Source organism: Elephas maximus, chromosome 11, assembly GCF_024166365.1.
Source record: "Elephas maximus indicus isolate mEleMax1 chromosome 11, mEleMax1 primary haplotype, whole genome shotgun sequence".
NCBI classification, from domain to species: domain Eukaryota; kingdom Metazoa; phylum Chordata; class Mammalia; order Proboscidea; family Elephantidae; genus Elephas; species Elephas maximus.
The window spans coordinates 56958550-56985286 of NC_064829.1; the positions used below are offsets into that span (position 1 = coordinate 56958550).

Genomic DNA, 26737 nt, shown 5'->3' on the forward strand with positions numbered 1-26737 from the left:
TGTTAAGCGAGAGGCTCAGGGAAGAAACTTCCTTCTCAACCTACCCCATCCATCAGATAGGAAACTGAGGCCCACAGGTCATGTGACTCTCTTGTTTGGAATCACACAGTGAGTTAAAGGCAGAGCTGGGCTGAGAACTCATATCTCTCGACTCACAGCCTTGTGCTCTTTCCACTATACCATAAAACCCGTTGCCATCGAGTCGATTCCAACTCACAGCAATCCTATAGGACAGAGTAGAACTGCTCCATAGAGTTTCCAAGGAGCACCTGGTGGATTCAAACTGCCGACCTTCTGGTTAGCAGCTGTAGCTCTTAAAGACTATGCCACCAAGGTTTCCCCACTATTCCATATGACCTTAAAATAAAATGGTTATATATTTGTAGGGGTCCTTTGTGGCTGGCCCTATATGAGGCTGGTTGACAGAAAACTGGGGAAATACTGGCCAAAAAAATAATAATAATAAAGTAGACTTGTCCCTCCAGGACTCATTTCATGGCTGCCTGGTCAATACCACCACTTCCTAAAAGGCACCCACTGATTGATGGAAGATTCCAGACAAGTGATCATTTAAAGATGAACCATTAACTGTAAATCAAAGCCCAGAGTGAGTGCTGAGTTACAAACTAATTAGAATAAGTAGATAAATGGATGGCTGGTCTCAGCCCCAACGGCCACCTGACTGTTGTCCACCAGGGCCAGGAGAAGATATATTCTCCGACTCATAAAAGCGGCAAGGGGTCAGGAGAGGCTTTTCTAAGGAGTGTCTCTTATATAAAAATAATGGCCCCCATCTCCCCAAAAGGCAGCTGAAACAGCAGGGTACGCATTAATCAATTAACAAGTGTTATTAAATCCTTTTTCCCCCTGGGCTCGGCCTAGCTATCATGATGACGATGGCCTCTCCTGTTTGACCACCACTTTACAGCTAAGAAAGGCTTTATAGCTCAGTTGTTCTGTCAGAGTCTCCTGATATCTGTGGCTGGTATTTTTGAACATCATTTGCGTATCTGAGGAAGTGGTTGCATGACTTGCTCAGGGTCACACAAAGCAGAGCTAGAAGCCAGAGCTGCGGGGCCCAGCACTATGAGCTGCCCCCATAGCACACTCTGCCAGCGGCTCAGTGTCCAAAAGGTAGACAGAAGCCTTTGGCAGAGGGAGCGGCACACTGGTTGGGAAAGTGAAACAGCCAAAAAGTATACAAACCAGTCAAGCCTTGGGTGCTAAGGTGTCTCCCTTCCAGACTACGTGCATCACAATGTGTACACACTTTGTCACTCCTAGGTGTTGTCTCCTGGGTACAATTCACATGTGTGCATTTTTATATGTCAAAACATATTATGCACTTTTCAAGTGTTTGATGAACTCTTTATACTCCCTGGAGTGTTTTTATATACATTGCCCATTAAACTCTCTCTTAACAGTTGTATCACGATTTTAGGACAGGTAATCTAATTATTTCCATTTCAAAGATAAGGAAACAAGTTGGCTTGGGACAACCTGTCTTATTCATAGTGGCAGAAGGGGAAGGGGCAAAAACTAAAACTTGCAGAGGGCTCATCTCTTTTCATCCTCACCACAACCCTGGGAGAGAGATGCGGTCACAGGTGAGGACGCTGAGGCTCAGGGAGACCAATCGCCTGCCCCAAGTGTAGTCCTGAGTTCAACATCAGGGCTCTCTGGCTCTAAACTGAGACTCCATGGCCACTGTGAAAGCCAATAGGGGTGCTGACTGTGCCAGGCACTGGGCAAGTCCTTTCCCGAAATATCAATACTAACAATAGCTTCCATCTATTAAGCATGCAAATGTGCCAGCAGTGGGCTAAGCTCTGTCTGTGCACAGGCTCTTGAGGACAGAGGATGTGTCCTTGTGAGGCACAGAGCTGGCACCTGGGCACTGGACGTGTCCTGGCTGACTTAAGTATCCACTTGAGTGTTGTGCTTTTCTGGAGGATTTTCTTTCATTTTCGCCGTGCAAATTAAAGAACGGTGTGGGCCCCTAGATAACCAGCGTGCTTGACGGCTGTTCATGCCCCAAGTAGCCCCACACATACCCAGTGAGGGGACTCTGTATTCCCTCAAACCAGCTCTCTGCACCCTGGAAACCAAGCCAGCTTTCTGGAGAGCCTCAAATCTCTTCACCTCTGCTTAAGTAACCGCTGCCCCTCCTTTTTCAATATCTTTATCCAGGCTGTCTTCTCTCCCTGCCCTGAGAAGTGATGTGATGATGATAAACATTTCCACATGAAGTCATAATTTGTTGGTTTTGTTCAGTGGTTTTACTTTTTTTTAACTTAAAAGTGAGAGGAGGAGTGAGTGAGTGTGGACAGGATGAGCAATTCCGATCCTCTGGGCTCTGGTGGGAAGAAGGAAGCATGGGTTGGAAAAGGAGTGAGGCCAGGATAAGAGTGGCTGGGAGGACTGGGCACAAGTGGGCACTGACTTGGGCACCCAGATCAGATGATGCTTGTTATGGACTGAATTGAGTACCCAAAAATATGTGTTATAAATCCTAACCTCTAGGCCTGTGGTTATAATGCCATTTAGGAATGAGCTGTCTTATGTTAATGAGCAGGATTAGTGTAGGGTGTGTCTTAAATCAATCACTTTTGAGATTTAAAAGAGATTAAAGAAGCAAGCGAAAGAGGAAGAGATGAGGAAAGAGGGACACGGACGCCAAGTCACATGAAGATGGCCCAAGAGCAGAAGTTCAAAGAGATAGGAACCTTCTTCCAGAGTTGACAGAAAACTTTCCCCTAGAGCTAGCACCCTGAATTCAGACTTCTAGCCTCCTAAACTATGAAAAAACAAATTTCTGTTTGTTAAAACCACCCACTTGTGGTATTTCTGTTATAGACAAAACCAAAGCCAAACCCAGTGCCATCGAGTCGATTCCGACTCATAGCGAACCTATAGGACAGAGTAGAACTGCCCCCATAGAGTTTCCAAGGAGTCCCTGGCGGATTCGAACTGCCGACCCTTGGGTTAGCAGCTGTAGCACTTAACCACTACACCACCAGGGTTCCCTTCTGTAATAGCAGCACTAGATAACTAAGAAGTTGGTACTGGCAGAGTGGGGTGCTGCTCTAACAGATACCTAAAATGTGGAAGCAGTTTTGGAATTGGGTAATGGGTAGAGGCTAGAAGAGCTTTCAGGTGCCTAATAGTAAAAGCCTAGATTGCCTTGAAGAGACTGTTGGTAGAATTACAGATTATCAAAGGGCTCAGAAAGAAGTAAAGAGAGCTGTAAAAAGTCTTTATCATCTTAGAGAATACATATGGCGCCAGCAACAGAATGTTGCTAGAAATGTGGACATTAAATGTGCTTCTGGTGAAGCTTTAAAAGAAAATGATGAACGTGTGATTGGATAATGGAGGAAGGGTGATACTTTTTATGCAGTGTAAAAAACTTGTCTGAATTATGTTCAAATGTCTGGTGGAAAGTAGAACTTGTAAATGATGAACTTGGATATTGGACTGATATTTCTAAGCAAGACCTTAAAGGGGTTGTATGGTTTCTCCTTGCCACTTTTAGTAAAATTTGAGAGGAAAGAGATGGACGTAAAAATGAACTGTGCACAATGAAAACAGCACTTAAAGATTTGGAAAATTCTGTTTTGCTAACTAAGGACACATGTCCTGGAAGTTTTACCAAGGATGGGGCTACATAATCTTTTGTTAAAGAGATTAAGCCTGTGACTGATAGATCTAACCAACTACCACAGCACAAAACCCATCAGCTTAGACTGAAGGTGACAGAGAAAGAATAAATGGAGAGAATGTCATCTGCCTCTTGAAATTCTACAGCAGAAAACAGTCCAAAGGAATTACATGTGTTGTCCTCCAAGAAAAGAAAAGAACCATCCCTGGAGCAGCTCAGAGGATCAGCAGAACTGTTGGAGAGAGCACAGGAAGCAGATCTGCCTCAGTCTCAAAAGGTGGGGCCACGGCTTCTGTGGTCTCAAGGGGTGGAGCCACAGCCTCTGTGGTGTCAAAGGGTAGTGCCTAGGTCTTGAAGAATCAGATCTTCACCAACTCAGTTCTGGAATGTGGAGCTATCATTCAGTTTGGCCAAGAGGATGGGGCTGCTCCCCAAAGCTGAAGGGGGTGGGGCTGCCATGCACAAGGGGCAGAAGAATGGGGCCTGCTGGGGGCCTGAGGGGATGGGGTCACCACTTAAATGGACTAGGAGAATGGGGCAGCCCAAAGCTAAGGGAGCTGAGTTGCCGTCCCAGTGGGCCTGGAAGGCAGAACTGAAGTCCAGGGCTGAGATGCCTCCACCCAGAATCCAGAGAGCTTGCCCAACACCCACAGTATGGAGGGCGAGCCCATTGCATAGATGGTCTCAGAGAACAGAGGATTATTTTCCAGCCTTGAGAGCTAATGTAATTTTTTTGGACTTGCTTGGTGCCTGTTATCCCTTTTTTCCTTCCAATTTCTCCCATTTGTAATGGAAATGTCTACCTTGTCCCTGTCCCATCACTGTACTTTGGAAACAGATAACTTGTATTCTAGATTTCACAGGTTCACAGATGAAGAGGAATTATGCCCCAGGATGGAATATGCCTAAAGTCTCACTGATATTTGATTTAGGTGATTCAGAAGGCGATAATTAGGACTTGAAGTTGATTTAAGATTTTTAGGACAATGTGACGGGGTGAATGTGTTTTGCATGTGGCAAGGATGTGAATTTTGGGGGGCCAAAGGGTGGAATGTTATAGATTGAATTGTGTCCCCCAAATATATGTGTTGTAAATCCTAGTCCCTATGCCTGTAGTTATAATCCCATTTGAAAATGGGTTGTCTTTGTTATGTTAACGAGACAGGATTAATATAGGGTATGTCTTAAATCAATCTCTTTTGAGATATAAGAGATTAAACAAGCGAGCCAAAGAGGCACAGATGGGGAGAGATGCCAAGCCATATGATGATCACCGAGAAGCAGAAAGTTTAAAGAGACAAGGACCTTCCTCCAGAGCTGACGGAGAGAAAACCTTCGCCTAGAGCCACCACCCTGAATTCAGACTTCTAGCCTCCTAAGCTGTGAGAAAATAAATTTCTGTTTGTTGAAGTCATCCATTTGTGGTATTTCTGTTATAGCAGGACTAGATAACTAAAACAATCCCATCATCCAAACAAGGTCTATGTGCTCAGCTACAGACTGTGAGTAGGTGGAAGGGGGGAGGCAAAGAAGTGCTCTGAGTGATCCATAACAAACAAAGGGGTGGCCCAGGTCAAGTCCCAGCAGAACTAGTAGGCCTTCCCAGATCCCCCCAGCCAATCCGATCCCTCTTTCCTCTGAGTCTGAACCATTCATTTATCTCTATGACTACATGGATTTGCTCGTCCCCACCGCATGTTTATTCTTAGTGTCTCCCTAACCCCATCATGAGGTCCCAAAGGGCAGAAAACCTGTCTTATCACCTCTGTAGCTTTTAAGCATGTCATAAAGCACTGCATATCTTGGGTGATGTTAGACTTCACCCTGTATACTGAGTCACGCAGCACAAGCCTCTAAGCAAACATTGTGGACCAAGTTCAGAAAATGACACCAAATAATAATCACACAACTTCACTTCTCATCTGGGGCTTTATACTTAACATAGCTCCTTCACACTCTTGTGAGGTAGGTCACATGTGATATTAAACTCATTTTACAGATAAGAAAACTGAGGCTCATGGAGTTTGAGTGATTGCCCAATGACAAATGACTCAGTAACAGAAATAGCTCTGGAACCCAGGCTTCTGACCTCACTCTGTTTTTCCCTAGAAGGGCTGTAGTTTCTATACCCTTTGAAGTACATGATAAATGGTTTTGGGGAACACTGCATTGCTGTAGTCACCCCCATCCAAAATACCCAGTGTGTTGGCATACCCAAGACTCTACAGAAAACTGTTTGGCTTCGTTAACTCAACTTTCTGCAATCTTAGCTTACCCTGGCACCCTTTTGCATGTGATGCCTATGGTATTCTATGCTGTGGAATGTTCTACTGCCCCACTGTTACTTTCCTAAGGCGTAAACCACACTCCCAGGAGAAGCTGTATGTTATTGGACTTAGAAAGGCTTACACTAAATAAATAAAGTTCTAATGGCACCATTCCAGGGCTCGGGCAGCTTATAGGGACATTTCTTCCCTTTTTTTTTTTTTTTTTTTTACTATTTATTGAAATCTTCAAACATACATAAAATAGAAAGAAGAGCATAACAAAACCCCACGTACCCATCACCAGTTTCAACAATATTAAAAAAAAAAAAACCCATGCCGTCGAGTGGATTCCGACTCATAGCGACCATATATGTTGAACGTTGTATTTTTGCTTCATCTATCCCTTTTTCTGAAATATTTTAAAGCAAATCCCCGACAGCATTTCATGTGTAAATACTTCAATATGTAACACTGCCACAATATCATACATTCTAAAAAAATTAACAATCCTCTAATTTCTAACACCAAAATTTAATCTCCCCGATTCTCTCAAATATGTTCTGCATTAGGCAGGTTTGAATCAGGATTCAAACAAGACCAGTAGATTGCATTTGGTTGGTATGCTTCTTAAGACTCTATTAATCTGTAACAGCCACCTGCCCCCCCACTTCGACATCATTCATATAGGAGGAATTAGGTCATTTGTCCTGAAGAGCTTCCTCAGTTTGGATTTGGGAATGGCTGCCCCATGGTGGTGTTTCACATGTTTCTCTCGCCCCTGTATAAAGTCGTTAGATCTACAGGTTTGATCAGGTTTCATTTCAGGTTTTTGCCAAGTAAGAAAACGTCATAGGTGTGCTGTGTCTTTCCTCTTACACTACATCCAGTTATCCGGATCAGTCCGTGGGCATAGATGGTGGAAAACATCTCTTTTTGAACTGGGTCTTCCTAGAATCTCCAAAGCTATAACCACGTTCTAGAATTTGGTTCTAGATACAGTCCTAGCCCAGGATTTGTCCATCTTCCATGACCTCATAAAGACTCCCTCCTATATCCAGCTCCAAAATTCTATGCACAAAAAACGTAAGAAAATTCCACCTGGAATCTAAATGGCCTTTTTATTGCATTAAATTATCTAAAGTTAATATGAAAAAAATGTCTGAGAAGAGTCAAGAAATTCTTAAAAAGAATATTTGGGGGAGGGTAGCTTGGCTTCTAAGGCATCCTGGAGGCATAGTGGTTAAGCACTCAGCTGCTAACTGAAAGGTCAGTGGTTCCGATCCACCAGCCGCTCTGCAGGAGAAAGATGTGGCAGTCTGCTTTGTAAAGATTCCCAAACCACCAAACCCACTGTCATCAGGTCTATTCCAACTCATAGTGACCCCATAGAGTTTCCAGTGCTGTAAATCTCTACGGAAGCAGGCTGCTATATCTTTCTCCCTCAGAGCCCCTGGTGGTTTCACACCAACGACCTTTTAGATCAGCAGTCAATCCCTTTAACCACTGCAACACCAGAGTTCCTCTATAAAGATTACAGCCTTGGAAACCCTATGGGACAGCTCTACTCTGTCCTAAAAGGTCACTACGAGTTGAAATTGACTTGACAGCAACAAGTTTGGTTTTGGTTTATCCCTTCACACAGCAGTATACTCAGTTAAAAAAAAAAAAAAAAAATACTCAGTTAAGCACTGGACTATTAACCAAAAGGCTGATGGTTCAAACCAGAGGTATCTTGGAATAAAGCCCTGGTGATCTGCCAAAGTCACAGCCTTGAAAACCCCATGGAGCATAGTTCTACTCTACACACATGGGGTCACTATGAGTTGGAACCCAATCAATGGCAACTAGTTAGTTATCTTTTCACACAGCTACCACCTGTCTGTCAGTGGAGACTTGTCTGTTGCTATGGTACTAAACAGGTTTCACTGGAACTTCCAGACTAAGACAGACTAGAAAGAAAGGTCTGGTGATCTACTTCCAAAAATCAGCCAAAGAAAACCGTGTGGATCACAATGGTTTGATCTCATTGTGCATGGGATCACCATGAGTCAGGGGCTGATTCAACAGCAGCTAACAACAAATCCTTTCCTAGTTTGTCTCTGTGTGGCGGCCTTTTGCCATTCCCCTCACCTGCCCTTTTTTTTTTTTTTTTTTTAAAAGAAAAGACATTTTAAAATGACCAGAAAAGCTGGGCCTGGCCAGACCCGTGACTCCACGGCTTAGCTGAAATCCCAGGGGCTCAAGAGCCCGGGGATCCCTCCACCCATCTCTTAGGAGACAAATGAGAATCTCAAGGAGAACAGCAACACACAGTTGAAAATGATAAATATGCATCCAAATTTTTTAAAAACCAAATTACATAAATCAAGCTTATTCTGAGCGGTTCGTTTTGCCAGGGGTCTCTAGTGCTCCAATCAGCATAATTAAATAGTAAGATCTCTCTAGAATTGATTGTGGTTTTCACATTTTTTATCATCCAAGGACCATTTCAGCAAGATGATTTTAAGCTAATAAGAACCCCCAAATTAGAAACTAATTAAGGAGATGGAAAATACAAATGTATTTGTTTTTAGTTGGGCACTATTTTTATCAGAGGAATCATGAAAAATTAAAATTGTTAAACACCCATATGAAGGTTGTCAATCAAGGACAATGTGACTTTCTGCCTCTCTCCCTGCTGCAAAATTTTAAGGTGATTTATCAGATTTGTTCCCTGTGGGCCCCCAGGAAGCAATAAAGAAACTAATTTAGAAGACTAGAATTACACACTGCTAGAGTTACCGAGGAAAGGGGTGTTGCCGTAATACTCTCAAATCTTTGGCTAGTAAGATTCATAGCAAGTTTTACTTCTCAATGTATGTACACCTGGCAACAGGATTAAATCACTGCAACACAGTTCCTCATCCTCACTTAAAGCATGAGAACACGAAGGCCTGCGGAAGGTAAAAGATCTGCACAGGGTTATACAGCACACTTATAAAGAGCCAGGCTACATACAGCCCTACCTAAATGTGTTTGATTTTGTGACCCCCTACCATCCCACCACCCCCGCCCAGAGGAACCTGGGTGGCACAAGTAGCTTGTGATTGGCCACTAAACTAAAGGTTGGCAGTTCGAACCCACCCACTGGCTCCACGGAGGAAAGGCTTGGTGAACTGCTCCTGTAAAGATTACGGCCAAGAACAATCTGTGGAGCTCAGTTCTACCCTGAGTCCGACTTGAACGCAGCTAACCACCATCACCACTATGCCCCAAATGTGTCCAACGACTTTTTAAGACAGAAGTTAAATCACAACGCCTGTGGTTTGGAGGACTCACTTAGGATTTGTGACAGCCCTGAGATCTCAGCTGGCCGAGGAGAGGCAGCAGGAAGCAGCAGCCAGCTGCTGGCGGGGGGAGGGAGGGTGGGGGGGCACCTCCAGCAGCAACACAAGTGACCCAAATACCACTGCGGCAAGCATCAAAGGACCATTAACCCAACCACACACAATTAAATGTTGACCCAACCTTGAAAGCGCTGCTTCAGTCCCAAGCCTGGAGAACTTCCATTTGTTCTCCAGGCTTTATACAGATTCCAGTGCAGCTGCCGCCCTTTACTCTTGGAGTCGCCCACCTGCCCCTCCTTACCCTGTTCCCTCCACACCAGGCCCAGAGAACACAGGATTTGACTATGGAAACCCCCTCCCAACTTCTTCCCTATCACAGGGTCCTCACCAAGCCCAGTCAGGTAGGTGAGGACCTATCGTGGCCGCACTCCCCTTAGTGGCAGGACGGACAGGTTATGAACTATCAAGATAATCTGGGTGGATCCTAAACTCAAGGTGCTGACTGGGGACCTCACACAATATGCTGGAGAAAAATAAAGATGTCAGGGAAACCTCCTTCGGCACTGACACATGGGCCCTTCGCATCTCCCAGAGGGGGACAGGCAGCAAGGGGTTAGCTCAGGCGGGTGCTCCCCTCCACCACTCAGAGTGGGGGTGGAGCAACTAGCCGGAACCTACAGGTGAGAGGATGGTGCATGGTGGCCCAACCTGCCAATCAGATGCTGACGGGAAGGGGTCACTTTAGAAGCAAAGGTGCCACCCCAACTCAGCTCCCAGACCAGAAAATAGCCCCAGGTAGGGAATTAAGAGTCTCAATAGCATTTTATAACTTTACAAAGGACCTCCATTTGAGTCCCAGAAAAACCCCAGAAGGACGGACTTACTAACCCATTCCACATAAGGTGCTGGGCACAGGGGAACTCACCTCTGTGGAGTGTTGGTCATGTGGAAGTTATGCATGTCAAGATGCCAGATTAATAAATTTATCTGGCAGAGCTGTTCCCAGTGGTGGTTGTTGGGGATGGGTGGCTGCAGCAGATGTCATCCACAGACTAATAAACGGGGAACACTCCCAGCCCCAGGAAGAGCAGCCATTTTGTGGCAATGAGCTCTGGGCTCCCTTATATTAAGGCGGATGTTATGGATTGAATTGTGTACCCCAAAATATGTGTTGTAAATCCTAACTCACCTGCAACTTCTGTCTTGGAAAAAGTGCAGCCAGAATGCTCCTTAAAAGCAAAGATGACAAGACTTTGTCTCATGTACTTTGGACATGGTATCAGGAGGGACCAGTCCCTGACCTGAAGAAGGACATCATGCTTGGTAAAGTAGAAGGTCAGCAAAAAAGAGGAAGACCTTTGACGAGATGGACTGACACAGTGGCTGCAACAACAATGGGCTCAAACATAGCAACAATTGTGAGGATGGTACAGGATCAGGCAGTGTTTCTTTCTGTTGTACACAGGGTCGCTATGAGTTGGAACCAATTTGATGACACCTAACAGCAACATATCTGTGGTTATAATCCCATTTGGGAATGGGGTTTCTTTCCTAAGTTAATGGCAGCAGTATTAGTGTAGGGTGTGTCTTAAATTAACTGCTTTTAAGGTATAAAGAGCAGTTTACATAAGGAATCTTGAAGGAAGCGGAGAAAAGGGAAGACAAACGTCATGCCACATGAAGATCACCACGGTCATAGGAACAGAAAAGCTGAAAAGAGACAAGGACCTTCCCCCAGAACTGACAGAAAGAGAAAGCCGTCCTCTAAAGCCAGCATCCTGAATTTGGACTTCTAGCCTCCTAAACTCTGAGAAAATAACTTCCTGTTTTTCAAAGCCACCCACTTGTGGTATTTGTTATAGCAGCACTAGATAAGTAAGACAGGGGACTTATTTATATCTTTATAGCTGGGGAAAGAAAGGAAGCAACAATCGTTGCTATGTTTGAGCCCATTGCTGCAGCAGCCGCTGTGTCGTTCCATCTCGTCAAAGGTCTTCCAATTTTTCGCTGACCTTCCACTTTACCAAGCATGATGTCCTTCTCCAGGGACTGGTCCCTTCTGATACCATGTCCAAAGTACCTGAGACAAAGTCTTGCCATCCTCACTTCTAAGGAGCATCCTGGCTGTATTTCTTCCAAGACAGAAAGGAAGTTGGGATTTACAACACATATTTTGGGGGTACACAATTCAATCCATAACATCTGCCTTAATATAAGGGAGCCCAGAGCTCATTGTCACAAAATGGCTGCTCTTCCTGGGGCTGGGAGTGTTCCCTGTTTATAAGCCTGTGGATGGCATCTGCTCCAGCCACCCATGCCCGAGTCAGGGTAGTCTTTCGTTTCAAAGAAGAGAGGAGGTTGAAGGACACGCAGCTTTGGGGTGGGAGTCAAGCAGCTGGATCCCAAGGGACTTGAGTTGGCTTGGGTAACAGGCCCAGGAGTAGCTGTCTGGCCTCACTCCACTGGAACACAGCACCTCTGGATGGTCCCACCTTAGAGATAAAGGCCTGGGGCCCCAGCATTCCTTGAAGCAGAGCTCACACTAGGGGCACAAGCTGCCTGCAGGCCTGCCTCCTCCTCCAGGTCTGGATAAGCACAGGCAGCAGGCAGCAGGCAGCAGGCAGCAGGCAGCAGGCAGCAGGTAGCAGGCAGCAGGCAGCAGGCAGCAGGCAGCAGGCGCCACCATGGATCTAGGTCCAGGCCTCCGCATCCCCATCTTCCCTGGCCTGCAGAGCTCACAGGTCTCAGACAATGAAAAGGTGGCAACAGAACCAAAGAAATGTCCAGTGTGAGATCTTTGCCAAACTTACCAGTAGGGAAACTCAAACTGGTTTTCATTTGAATTAGGGAAAAAAAGGAATTATTTCTTGACAACGAGCATCACAGGGCAATTATTCATGATTTTATTTATTTATATTGAATATACCATGGACTGCCAAAAGAATGAACAAGTCTATCTCAGAAGCACAACCACAATGCTCTTTAGAAGCAAGGATAGTGGGACTATGTCTCACATACTTTGGACATGTTATCAAGAGGGACCAATCCCTAGAGAAGGACATCATGCTTGGTAAAGTAGAGGGTCAGCGAAAAAGAGGAAGACCCTCAATGAGATGGACTGACACAGTGGCTGCAACAACGGGCTCAAGCATAACGATCATGATGATGGCACAGGACTGGGTAGTGTTTCGTTCTGTTGTGCACAGGGTAGATATAAGCTGGAACTGAATGGATGGCACCTAACAGCAACAACAACAGTTACTCAGCAAGAAATTATGAGAACCATTTTTAATGAAGCATCTAAGGCTCAGGGAGCCTCAGTCACGGCTGGGGTGGTTCCCAGAACCAGCAAGCGGCAGAGTCCTGAGCCCTGCTGGGGAGACCTGAAGCCAGGGCTGGTTCCAGAGAACACAAGTCACCACCTAGTACACCCCTGTTTAAAATGAGCTGGTCTGCGGAATTCAGTCTCTATGAACAAGTGATTCAAGATCTCTCTCGTTAGCCAAGCAAATTTCTCTGGGGATTCATTATGGGTGTTTCTTCAGAAGGAGAACAATTATGTAAATCCTGTTGGAAACCCTGGTGGCGTAGTGTTTAAGTGCTATGGCTGCTAATCAAGAGGTCAGCAGTTCAAATCCGCCAGGCGCTCCTTGGAAACTCTATGGGGCAGTTCTACTCTGTCCTATAGGGTCACTACGAGTTGGAATCAACTCAATGGCAGTGGGGTTTTTTTTGGGTTGTTTAGCTCAAGGTACACCTGGCTCTGGCTGGATCTTACTCCTTGGCAAGATACTCTAGACCTTTGCTCTCCACGTCTAGAGCCACTAGAGGTCAAAAGACACTGTGCTATTAGGCATTTGAAATGTGGCTAGTCCAAACTGAGATGTGCAGTAAGTAATATACCTTGGACGTTAAAAACCTTGTATAAAAAAAAAGGTAGGATAGCTCCTTAAAAATTTGTTGTATTGATTACATGTTGAAATGATACTATTTTGGACATGCTAACCAAAACTAAACCAAACCCGTTGCCATCCAGTCAATTCCGACTCATAGTGACCCTACAGGACAGAGTAGAATTACCCCACAGAGCTTCCAAGGAGCGGCTGGTGGATCTGAACTGCTGACCTTTTGGTTAGCAGCCAAGCTTTTAACCACTGTGCCACCAGGGCTCCTTGGATATATTAAGTAAAATACATTATAAAATTAATTTCTATGTTTTTAATGTGGCAACAAGAAATTTTAAAATGATCTATGTGGCTTGCATCTGTGGCTCAATTGAGTTTCTATCGACCAGCACTGCACTAGATTACAGGCTTGCCTTGTCTCCCATACCCACCCATGACGCCCTGCCCCCGGTCCAGAACAGCACTGAAAGCCGAAGAGTCAAGATACTCCAAGCATTCTGAGACTATCCTCTCTACTCAACACTCCTCTAAATTCCTGGATCCTCCCCTCTCCTACTCTGTGCCCGTATAGAATTCCTCGGCCTAGCAAAGGCCAAAGAACTCAAATGCAGCCACCATTTCTGACTGTTAAACCACCAAAAACCCACTGCCTTCGAGTGGATTCCAACTTAAGACCCACCTTAAACCCCATTTCCTGTGGGCAAAGGAATTCTGAGAACCATGTTTCAAGCCCCAGGCCTCAAACCCTGTTAGCAATTTGAAGCCCTGTGGATTGTGGTGTAGCTGTCCCATCCTCCCCAACACCCACCCCGGCCAGGTGTGTGCTCCATCAAGAGCCGAATAATGGAAGTACACTCACCTGCACCAATCACTTCTTACAGTGCCAGCTGCTGGACTAGGTGTTCTACACGTTTTACGTCATTTAATTCCCCCAACCAGCCTGCCAGTGAGACATCATTGGCCCCATTTTAAGGACAGGAGCCTGAGGCTCCGACAGTCTGAGTGACTTGTTGGACCCGGCTCTGCACCCTGGCTTCCTCCTCTGCCCCATATGCTCCCTCTCCTGGGTGTAAACAGTACCTATTATACTCAGTAAATATTGGTAAATTAGCTTGAGAAACTTCAGGTAGACCCAAACCTTTGCTTTCTTGCCTTATTCAGAAGAACACTGCCCCTCACCTTCCTGAGGCTGCACAGGTAACGAAGGTCCTCATCCACCCACCTGCAGGGCTGGTTCTGTCTGCCTTTACCCTGTCCCCATCATCCATGTCCCCGTCATCTCCCACCATGAACTCCCTCCACCGCCCCTCCCCGCCCAGGGTTGACCCTGCCCAGGTCCTGAGGCAAGTCTGAGATGTAACAGAGAATAGCCCAGGGCCAGAACACCAGCGTCTGGGGTACCCAGAGACTTATTTAGCCCCAGGCACCTGTGGAGCAGTCAGCTCCTTAGCTAAGCCCTTCCAGTCATAGCCAGGGGTTGTTGGAGCCCAATTCCCCTTCCATTTCCTCACATAAACAGTGCCAGGTCCCAGACCCTCTGGTGCCCATTGGTTGACCGATTTCCTGGAGCTGGGCTTGGCTTTCTGGATTCCTTCTTCATCTTATTCTTTCTTCCTGGTTTAGAACCGGCCACCCAGAAGTCCTGATCCTCTGCCCTGCCCATTGCTTGGCTCCACCCATGGGCCCTGACACTGGCCTGCAATGAAATGTAGTTTGCCACATACCCTTGGGCCTCCTGCCTCAGCCCACTGGCCCTTCTCCCCTTGCCCTGGTCAGTTTCCCAAGACCCCAAGCTATTTTTGCTTCCACCCCAGCCAGCTGTTTTGCCCTCGGCAAAAGGTTCCAGAGTGGTACCCCACATGACACACACAGTGAAGAGCAAACGGTAAATGAACAGCCTCTGCCATCGGGTCAGAGTTTACCTTTGGGGTCTCCAGTCCTACTGACCCCTGTCCCACCAGTCTCAGGTCCTGCCTTCTAGAACCTAGGGACCTGCTTAATGCTTCCTGCCTTTGCTGACTTCCCAAGATCAACTGCTTGACTTCCTAAACCAGAGGTGTCTCCCAGGCCTTTCCTGTCTCTCCAGAGCCCAAATCATGACCTCCCCAGCCACCCCTGATCATCTCATCTGCTACTTGCTCAGGCAATCCCTACAAGAACAGAGAGCGCCTCAAAGCCTGCTTTTTCTTTTTTACAAGAAACACCAATCCATCACTTCTCCCTGTCATTTGGGATATCTGAACCAATTCTGAAGGCTTTCCAACCAGTGGGGTTTCCAGGTCTATCCCCCATTTACCATGGATACATAAAAGAGCTCTTCACCCCTCCTGCCTCTGTTTCCCCACTGGTGGGTATTCCCTGCTTCCCAAGGGAGCTGAAGGGGAACAATGATTCTTGATTTGTTACTCTGAGCTCCTCAAGTAAGAGGTGCTCCATCCATAAAGGCATCAGGCGTTCAGACACAGGTATCAGCATAGGAAGTGAACCCACCTGACGCTATATCTTCCGGCGCTTGGCTCCAGCCAGCACATGGGGCAGAAACGAATAACTATGAAGCATCCGTCCATCATCTTATCAGGCCTCACTGTGCTTTGTTTGCATAGTTATCTTCCCAGGGGTTGACATTTTATGTCTCCTGCAGGCTGATGCATCCTCCTACCTGCCATATCATTCATAAAGGATAGATGAGCCTCGGGTTCATTACCTGTCATTACACCGCGTACACGTCGCCAGGGGCCAAAGCATCAATTCCTCTTTGGTCTCCACAGTGGGGAGGCTCCACTCGGAGGCTCCAAGTCCAGGGGGCTGTGGGCTATCCTTACTCCTCAGGCCCTGGGGGGCTCCACGCCATCCCTGGTGGCTCTCCTGCTGGCCCACTCCTCAAGACAGTGAGGACCCCTGGCTCCCAGCTGCTTCAGAAGGCACCTGCAGGAACAACAGATGCCTGTCACATACTAGGTCCAGGGACATATGTCTAGGTTTAGCCATCATTGAATTTTCCAGCCATTCCCTTATTGCTCTTTATTATTCAGTCCTGCAATTCGTGGTGACTACAAGTGGAGTTTCCATGGTCAATGTTCTGCCTACCAATCTGCCCCCAAGCTTTAACACACACACACACACACACATCCTTTGTTCCTGTTTTCTTACCTTTGCAGATTTCACTTTATCTGCCTGACATATCCACCCTCCAATCACCCATCTATATGCTCTCATTATTCAAGGTTTAGCTCCACACTGTCCCCATTGCCCCAGGAATGGATGCTCTCACTCCACCAACGAAATGCACGGAGCGTAAGCCCTGTCTACCAGGGGATAGTCCTCAATGCTTCCAGCCTCCAGTGTGCTGTGCCTGGGGAGGAGAGGCTCCAGGAAGCCACCCCACCTGCAGCTGCTGACAGGACATTCTTTCACAGCCCTTCAAATCAGAGCCAGACAGCAGTGTGGAGATGCAAACCTCCCAGAAATGAGACCACAGGCGCTGGGCTACGTTCGCAGCCCATGACTGGGCTCACGCTCCATCAGGAAGGGCCCAAAGGGCCTCCAGCCTCAGCATGGAGGCCTGCCCATCTCAGAACATCGAGTCCACACAGGTTGCAGCCCTGCACCTCTGACTGGTCATGTCCTCCAGCTTCTCGGGATGATAAGGGCTTCCACTCCCAGGCTGGCTGTGATCCTGGGCTACATCCCAACCTCAGCTCCTCTGGACCTCAGAGGACCCACTGCTATGAAGGGTCTGTGGCAGGTGGAGAGCATCCACCAGGTCCTCCAGCACTACACACAAAAAGAAGCACCATGGACAGAGATGACAGGGGCACAGGGAAAGAGACCTCTTTTCCTTCCCTCTGACCCCCTTGGATTTTGTAAACATGGTGAAGTGTCTTACGTACCACATGTATAATGATTTATACTCTTCAAATTGCTTTTGCATTCACGGGATCAATTTGGTTTCACAGTAGCTCTATGAAGGGGTATTTCAAATATAAGGAAACAGAAGTGCAGAGAGGTTGAGACACTTGCTAAAGGTCACACAGCAAGTTAGTGAAGGAGCTGAGACCAGAATTCCTGACTCCCAATTATCAGTCTTTTCTGCAGGCTCCTTGATTAATTTCATCCTCCTGCCAATGAGTTGGAATCGACTCAAAGGCAGTGGGTTTGGTTTGGGTTGGCCAAGTCACCAGGTGGAGGGAGAGGGTAAATGCGAGAGGGAGAGGGGAAGGGAGGAGTGCATGTTTGCCACACTAGGGGCTTGGGGGAGAAGAGAACAATCTCGGCTTCGGTTTCTTCCTTGATAGGAGAGGCTAAGAGGAGAGAGTGGAGAGAACCGAGTGATAAACAGGGAAGAGAGGAATGTGGAGAATCCCAGTTACCAGGAGCAGCTCAGGCAGAAAGGAGACGGGTCATGTAACCAAGAGGACTTTCGTGACCTGGAGCCTCCTGGGTGCCTTGGGGCACCTTGCCTCTCTACAGCTCTGGCTTCTGAGGCCCTTCTGTGCAAGAAAGTACTGGGGGTTAGAAAACCCCTTTGAAAGAACAAAGCAATTATCATGATTACCTTCAAAAGGTATGTACACATTCCAAACACTCTTTTGTATACATGATATATTCCTAAGTAAGAGAATGAAAAAGAAAAAAAAAAAAAAAACCCTCTCCACCCATATGAAGACAAACCCCAGCTGTTCCTGGACAATGGAACTCTCAGCTTGATTCCAAAGCAGCTTTACATCTACAGACATACAGAAAGTCACCTCCTAGGAAATTCCCAGCTGGGAATAAAAGGCAGGGCCAGCCTCCTTCCAGAACAAGCAGTGCAAGCCAAAGGCCAGGAAACCCAGGGCAGGGGCAAATCCATAGAGTGAGGGCAGGAAATTGACCCAAAGCACCAGTGGCAGCCAGGTAGCTCAGTGCAGAGACCCACACAGCCACCTCCCATCAGCAACTGGACCTCAAAACTCAGGCTGCAGGGAAGGACAGGAAGTCAGCCCCTTGGTGTTGGTGCTATATTCCCAGGCCACCCACTGGGTCCTCAGTCAACCTGTGAGCTTTGAGTGAGTCCTACCATGTGCACTAAGCACCATGGGGGGAGAGAGAAGAACCTGTGCCCTAAGAAACTGATCACAGCCCATCCCTATCTGTGCCCAGAAATCAAGCAGCCAGAGCACCTTTGTTGGGAGTGAGGACAGGACCACTCAGAGCCCTCCTGCAAGGTAGGGTGGAAACATATTCGCAGCAGATGGTGCTGTCGCCCTCACTCCAGGATTCTCATTCCTAATTATCTGTGCTGTCAGCAAAACAATTAACCCCTCGAAGAAAAATTGCGCCATCCACTCCCAACCATATGAAAAGGCAATTTTCCCAAGGACAAGGGACACTTGGGGCAGCGGCTGAGGGAAAGTAGGGCAGCCTGCCTCCGGTCCATGTCTCAGTCGCCCTGGGTGATCTCGGCATCCTCTGACCTGCACGGTTTCTGCCTTGTGCTCCTGTGCAGCCCTCCTCCTCTGAGCCTGCTTTCCCATAAAAGAAGGAGGTGAATCTGGTCCCTAATGTCCCTGTCAGTCCTATAGTGCCACCATTCTACAAGTCCCTTTTCCTGTTAAGCTCCTTTGGAGCACATGGAAACCCTGGGGGCATAGTGGTTAAGAGCTCGGCTACTAACCAAAAGGTCGGCAGTTGGAATCTACCAGGCGCTCCTTGGAAACCCTATGGGGCAGTTCTACTCTGTCCTGTAAGGTCACTAGGAGTCAGAATAGACTCAATGGCAGCGGGTTTGGTTATGAATTCAACTGTGTCCCTGAAAAATATGTGTTGTAAATCCTAACCCCTATACTTGAGATGTAATCCCATCTGGGAGTAGGGTTTTCTTTGTTATGTTAATCAGGCCCTATCAGTGTAGGGTGTGTTTTAAGCCAATTGCTCCTGAGATATAAAAAGGGCAGATTAGGCACAGAAACAAGAAAACACAGACGAAAGATTGACGCCATGTGGAGATCACCAAGGAATCCAGAAAGATAAGCTGAAAGAGATAAACATTTTCCCTAGATTGACAGAGAAAACCTTCCCCTACAGCTGGCGCCCTGATTTCTGACTTCTAGCGTCCTAAACTGTGAGAAAATAAATTTCTGTTCTTTAAGACTACCCACTTGTGGTATTTCTGTTATAGCAGCACTAGGTAACCAAGGCACCGTCTTGCTCCCAGGAGGTGCATCTGTTCAGCCTACTCTGCTTGGAGCTTTTTTCCCTGAGCTGTGGGAGGGGAGGAAAGGATGGGGCAGGGAGGGCAGGGGCTGCCAGGCTGGAGGCCTTGGCACTGTCTGGGTATTAGGCTGCAGGAGGCACGTCCTGTTGCTGCAAAGGCTGGGCTACAGGCAGGTAGCCTCCTCTCCAGATCGCTGATAGTGAGCAGGCCACTTTAGGTCCCAGGGTGGATCTGCAGAGGGGAACGGTATGATCATAAAAAATATAAAAAAATGTGCTGTCGAGTCAATTTCCACTCATGGCAACATCATATATGTCAGAGTAGAATTCTGCTTCATAGGATTCTCAGCGGCTGATTTTTCAGAAGTAGATCACAAAAAAAAAAAAAAAAAAAAAAATTTTTTTTTTAAGATCACCAGGCCTTTCTTCTGAGGTGCCTGGGTGAACTTGACCTTCCAGGCTTTCAGTTAGCAGCCAGGTGCATTAACTATTTGCACCACCCAATGGCTCTGGTATGATGGAAGGAGGGCTAAAGCCTCCTGGCCACTCAGCCATCATGGTTTTATTGCTGTCACAGGCTGGTGACGAGAGCAGGGTCTGCCCTTCCTGGGTGATCGTTACATATCCAAGGCATGAGTGAGAGAGCCAGAATGCCCCTCCCTAAAGGAATTGTTTTAAAGGAAAAGAGAATCTCCACCGGACTAAGGCAAGATGTTACCAGAGGGCTACTATTTAAAGCCAGGGCCAGTTGGCCTAATTCATCCATCGTCATGCCTGGTCATGGAAAAGGCAGAGTGAGCCAGACATGGCAGAGCAGTTTGCTGTCAGGGCCCAAAGGGCCTTTAGATGTGATGGCCTCCAGAGTCCCATTTACAGGTGTGAGCTCAAGGAGCTGCCCCCAGAGAGGGAGAAATGGTCTAGACCCAGCCGCAGGTCACCTCATATCCAGGCCTCACACCTGTCCTGCTCCACATTGCTTCCATGGTCACCCCTGAACAGACCAAAGAACTCACAAGGCAGAATAGAAAGAAAGGTGCAGAATGCAGGCACTGTCTCGCCCAGGGAGGGGCTGCGGGCACCAGCTCAGGCAGAGGCAGTGCCCTGGGCACTTGGAGAAAGGCTGCGGAAAACAGACCGGGATTGGTTGCAGTGGGACGCAGGACCCCTCCTCTACCACCATTCTGCCCGGTCCCAGCCTTCTCACATCTTTCTTCCCTCTCCCTGTCACCCATGCATCTACCAGCACATCCCCTCACCCAGTGGCTCAGGTGCCAAATCCTCAGCATAAAGGGATTATGTTGATATTCAAAGGGGCTGCTGCCCACTCAGGATCTGCCCACTCGAAGACAGCACACGTGACTGCACCCCATGCCCAGAGCCCAAGTGGACAGAAGCCAAATGGCCAGGGACATTTCTAAATATGAGCCTGGCACAAAGAGTCAGGTTCCCAGCCTCTGTGCCCAGGAGGCCCAGCCAGGATTTGCCAGGCTGTTGGGAGGAGAGGGCTGGGGGTGGAGGATCAGGAGGCAGCCAGCTGAGACATCCACCAGCCCCGGGAACATTGCTTGAACCCCTCCCTGTCCCTCCAGCCTTACTAGGAGAAGAGAAAAGGTTACTCCACAACCAGAGACCAAGAGAGTCTAATCGATTGCCCAAAACCCTAGGTAGAAGGGACTGGAAAGCCACTGCCCGCTCAAATGTGCAAGAATTAAAAATATACAAATGAAATATTTTTCCTTCCCCTCTCCTCAACCCCCTGAAGCCTAGGATGCTTGTTAAAAATAGCCTTGCTGTGGCATGGATCCTACAAAACCAGAGGCTGGCAGGAAAATGAAGGAGCCATTGGAGACAGCCTGTTAAGTGGTTACCCCTGGGGAGAGGGATGAGGGGGCCGGGAGGGGGGTTTTCAAGTGCTTCCTGACACACTTCCATATAGCTTAGATTTTTAACAGCAAGATATGATTTTTACAAGTTTGGTTTTTGTTTTGTTTTTAATGGAGGTTCATCTGTTATGTCCTCCAGCCTAAGCTTAAGGCTGAACTTGCATTGACCTAGCAGCCCACACTGACCTAGCAACCCAACAGCATGGTGCTGGCTGGCCTGGTGGTGTACTCACCCCTCAGAGAAGCAGGGCACCAGGTATAATACAGTCCAGTGTCAGGAAAAGAGTACTGGATCCAGAGTCTGAGTCTTGGTTCTGCAACTAGCTGGCTGTGTGACCTCAGACAAGTCGCTTAAGTTCTCTGGGCCTCCGTTTCCTTAACTGTAATATGAGGCAGTTGGGTTAAATGCTAAGCCAGGGACCTTCCAGTCCTAACGTTTTGTAATTCTAAGGACTGAGGAAGAACACCTAAGACTTCTCCACACCATGAAAGGGTAAAGCAGAATGTGTCCCTGGGCAGGGGTGTGGTTTTAAAGCAGTGGGGCAGCCAGGAAGGCAAGAAGCTGTTCTGGGAGGGGAGAGACCAACACCGCACCTTGCCGATGAAGTGTGCAAGGTAAGAAAGCATCACTTCTGCAGCCAAGCTGTCCCGGGTACGACTCCTGACTTGAGCTATTAGTAACAGTGTGAAAAAAAAAAAAACAGAGGTAATTTACTCATCATGAGTGCAAATCAACCTCCTTACCTGTAACATGGAGCAATAATGCCCACATGCAAAGGCTGCTGTGAATATTAAATGGAATAAAATGAAAAGCGCCCAGCTCACTGTACTTGCTTCACACCCTTTGATTCTTTTCTTCCTCATTTCCTTTGTTCCACACCATGGAGGCTGCATCACAGAGTGCTTAAGAGTATGGGTTCTGGAATCAAAACGCCCAGGTTAGCATCCCAGCTCTACCACCTATTAGCTGCGTGACCTTGGGCAAGCAACTTCACTTCTCTGAGCCACAGCTTCTTCATCTATAAAATGGGGGTGGGGGAGGTGGTTGTGCTGCCCAAGCCTACACTCTGCTTGCTCCTAAGAGCTGACTGGGCTCATTGTTTTCAATCTTGCATTTTTGGTAGATTCGACCTTTAGAACTTCCCAAGTAGGTCTCATCCCCTGCCCCATCCATCGTCTCTAAGTTCCTGGCCCACAGCTGCCCACTACCCACGGGATGTCCCACTGGCCCAGCCCCTTTCTTACTCTCTCCCTCCCTCTTCCCCTTTGGTCTCCATTCAGCAGGCTGTGTACCTGGCTAGGAGTAAGGCTTTTATCCCGGAGCCATGGGAAATGTGCCTTTTAGAACAGCACTTCTCAAACTTGAATGTGCTTAAGAATCACCTAGGGACCTCGTCAAAATGCAAATTCTGATTCGGTAGGTCTGGAGGGGAGTCTAAGATTCTGCTTGTCTAACAAGGTCCTGGGTGATGCCAGTACTATACTGGTCAGGAACACCCTTTGATTAGCAAGGTTGTTGTTTCTGGGTGCCGTCAAGTAGATTCCAGTTCATAGTGACCCTATAGGAGAGAGTAGAACTTCCCCATAGGGTTTCCAAGGCTGAAATCTTTATAGAAGCAGACTGCCACATCTTTCTCCCACGGAGCGGCTGGTGGGTTCAAACTGTCAACCTTTTGTTAGCCGCCAAGCTCTTAACCATTGCGTCACCAGAGCTCCTTAGCAAGGCTGCAGACTGCAGGAAATCCTGGAATGGGGAGGAGGCGGGAGACAGGGACAAGGCAAGCCAGTTATCCAAATCACGGGAGAAGAAATTAGGCAAAAACGGTACGATGGAGACCAAGTGTGGATTCAAGAGACACTGAGGAGGAAAAGTAGGAAAATGTTTTACTAAATGATGTGACATTACCCAACCAATGAAAATAACGCTTACTGAGATAAGGCAATGACCCAGAAAAATGCTGATGTATGATATATAAACTGAGAAAGCAGACTACCAGTCACTGTAAGTATACATATTATGCCTTCAACTCTGCCCAATGCATGTTTAGGAAAACTGATTGTAGGGCTGTAACTCAGAAGGACCATGAAGGCTATGTTATGTAATTAAATATATGTTTCATATCTTTTTTGTTGTTGTTGTTTCATATCTTCTTAACGAAATTTTATCATTTTTTTATAATTTAAAAATTTATCTTTTATACATCGTCAGATTCTCACTCCTCCCAAATTGCCAGTTGCTCTGTGTTACTGAGGCTTTATGTATATTCAACACAAATTGTCACTGTTGCAAAGGCTGGAAGGCGGTGCCTTAAATCATCTCAGTCAAACCCAAAAAGAAAGCAACTCAGATTCTGTTTTTCCTCTCAGCCAAGGGGCCAACGCTTTGGAAAGCTGGCGCTATCACCTCTCACTATAGCAACAGGAAGACCTTGGTAACCCTGAGCTTACAGTTATTAAGAGTAAAAATAGGAAGTCTGTGGATAGATGCTCAGTAAGAAGCTGCAGCAGGTTTGCACTGGACAGGCTGGGTTTGGAGCCCTCTCAGGCTCTCTGGCAGGGAACAGAAAGCAAAAATCAGACTTGAGGAGCTGGTTCCCCCAAGATCTCAAGACCTGCTTGAAATTTTCTTCTTTGTTTCCTGTTTCAGGGCTGTAAGCGGCTTTTCAAACCAGTTCCTGCTATGCCTGGAGGCCAGCGGCAGCCTGCAGCTCCCTTGTGTACTGGGCATGTCCACACCACTCCCAACGCTCTGCACCTTCAGGCTGCCCTGTGCGCTTCTGTTCAGCTCTCCTGTCTTACCAGCACGCCCATCCCCATTCCATTCAAACTGTCCCTGGGCAGCTGTTTATGGCCCCCGGGTCTCCTGCCTAGGCCTTGGCTCTGACCTCTGGGAGGCCAGAGAGGGCTCACCCCAAGTCTGACTTATCTTGCCCAAGCACAGTGTCAGAACTCAGGCTTGCCTGCTCCTTGGTCCCTGAACCCGTTTTCTGCTCTACTGAACCAAGTTCAAGGCCCAGCTCTGTAGCCATGTGGCTCTGTGACCTTGGGAAAATTATTTCACATCTCTGAACCCTAATTACATTCCCTATAAACCACCAGTTGCTGTCAATTCTGACTCGTGGTAACCCCACATGTGTCAGAGTAGAACTGTGCTCCATAGGGTTTTCACTGGCTGAGTTTTTGGAAGTAGATCATCGGCCCTTTCTTCCAAGGCACCTCTGGGTGTACTTGAACTGCCAATCTTTCAGTTAGCGGCCAAGCGCATTACCCTTCTGCACCACCCAGGGACTCCTACATCACCTGTAAAATGTTTATATGATCTCCAGGTCTCTGCTGGCTCTAGCATTCTATGATGTCCACAGGAAAAACCATTTATCCAGCAATACAGATAAGTGAGATGTTTCACATACAAAGATTTTCTAGACAACAAAAATTTGCCTTTTCAAGCAATGTTTTTTTCCTTATTTTATTTTTTATTGTACTTTAAATGAGGGTTTACAGTAGAAACTAGCTTCTCATTAAACAGTTAGTACACATATTGTTTTATGACATGTCAACCTGACATGTCAACACTCTCCTTTCTTGACCTTAGGTTCCCTATTACCAGCTTACCTGTCCCTTCCTGCCTTCTAGTCCTTGCCCCTAGGCTGGTGTGGCCCTTTAGTCTCATTTTGATGTTTGGGCCTGCCCAATCCTTGGCTAAAGGGTGAACCTCAGGAGTGACTTCATTACTGAGCTAAAAGGGTTTCCAGGGGCCATACTCTCAGGGTTTCTCCAGTCTCTGTCAGGCTAGTAAGTCTGATCTTTTTTTATGAGTTAGAATTTTGTTCTATATTTTTCTCCAGCTCTGTTAGGGACCCTCTACTGTGATCCTTGTCAGAGCCGTCAGTGGTGGCAATCAGGCACCATCTAGTTGTACTGGGCTCAGTCCAGTGGAGGCTGCAGTAGTTGTGGTCCATTAGTCCATGGACTCTTTCCCTTGTGTCTTTAGTTTTTTTCATTGTCCCTTGCTCCTGAAGGGGTGATACCAGTTGAGTATCTCAGATGGCTGCTCAGAGGCTTTTATGACCCCAGACTCTACTCACCAAAGTAGAATGTAGAACATTTTCTTTATAAACTATATTATGCCAATTGAGCCAGAAGTACCCCGAGACCATGGTCCCCACAGCCCTCAGCCCAGCAACTGGGTCTCTCAGGGAGTTTGGCTGTGTCCATGGAGCCTTCATGACCTTGCCTTGTACAAGTTGTGCTGGCTTCCCCAGTATTGTGTACTGACTTACCCTTCACCAAAGTTACCACTTATCTATTGTATAGTTAGTGTTTTTCCATCCCCACCCCTCTCCTCCCTCATAATCATCAAATATTGTTTCTTTTTGTGTATAAACCTTTTCATGAGTTTTTATAGTATGGTCTCACACAGTATTTGTCCTTTCATGATTGGCTTATGTTACTCAGCATAATGTCTTCCAGATTCATCCATGTTGTGAGATGCTTCCCAGAATTCATCACTGTTCTTTACCGTTGCGTAGTACTCCACTGTGTGTATATACCATAGTTTATTCATCCATTCATCTGTTGATGGGCATCTAGATTGTGTTCACCTTTTTGCTATTGTAAACAATGCTGCAATGAACATGGGTGTGCATATGTCTATTCCTGTGACGGATTTTATTTCTCTAGGATATATTCTTAGGAGTGGGATTGCTGGATCATACAGTATTTCTATTTCTAAGGGAGCACCATATCGTTTTCCAAAATGGTTATACCATCTTGCATTCCCACCAGCAGTGAACAAAGTTTCAATCTGCCCACAGCCTCTCCAACATTTGTTATTTTCTGTTTTTTTGACTTGTGCCAGTAATAACAGGGTGAGATGGTATCTCATTGTGGTTTTGATTTGCATTTCTCTAATTGGCTAGCGACTGTGAGCATTTCTTCATGTGTCTGTTAGCAACTTGAACGTCTTCTTTGGTGAAGTGTCTGTTCATTTTCTTTGTCCATTTTTTATTCAGATTATTTGTCTTTTTGTTGTAGACGTCTTGGATTTTCCTGTAGATTTTAGAGATTAGACCTTTTTCATAGCCAAAATTTTTTTCCCAGTCTGCAGGTTCTCTTTTTACTCTTTTGGTAAAGTCTTTTGGGTTGAATTTTTTAGAAGATCCCAGTTATCTAGCTCATCTTCTGGAGAAAATGTGTTTTATTTCAACCCTACTGCGTGAAGTATTTTTTTTAAATGTTTACATGCTTCTCTTCCTTTTTTGGCAAAGGATGCAAAACCTAAAATTTGCTTCTGTACATCCATCCCCAACCTTGTTACACAAGCTCTTGAAGATAATGGACATAATTTAAGCTTGTCTTGATGATGACCTGCCATCATCACTACAAGGCTTTTGGCTGTGTAGGGGGATTTAGCCCTGCTTCTCAGATTTTCTCTCTTCTGCTGCCTGCCCCCTCCCCACAGCTGGGCTCCAAGTGGCCATGTCACCTGTGTAGGTATGCT

The 26737-nt window shown here is 46.8% G+C and overlaps 1 protein-coding gene across 7 annotated transcripts in view; it reads right to left on the minus strand.

Moving 5' to 3' along the window:
• ZBTB7C (zinc finger and BTB domain containing 7C) overlaps positions 1-26737 on the minus strand; it is a 401190-nt gene that overhangs the window by 309270 nt on the left and 65183 nt on the right. For 5 of the 7 annotated variants that reach the window (XM_049902319.1, XM_049902314.1, XM_049902313.1 and 2 more), the window contains exon 2: positions 15864-16084. The gene's annotated coding sequence lies outside the window, so the exon portion shown is untranslated. Of the gene's footprint in view, positions 1-15649; positions 16085-26737 lie in introns of those variants that run through there. The other 2 variants (XM_049902315.1, XM_049902323.1) reach the window with 2 other exon arrangements.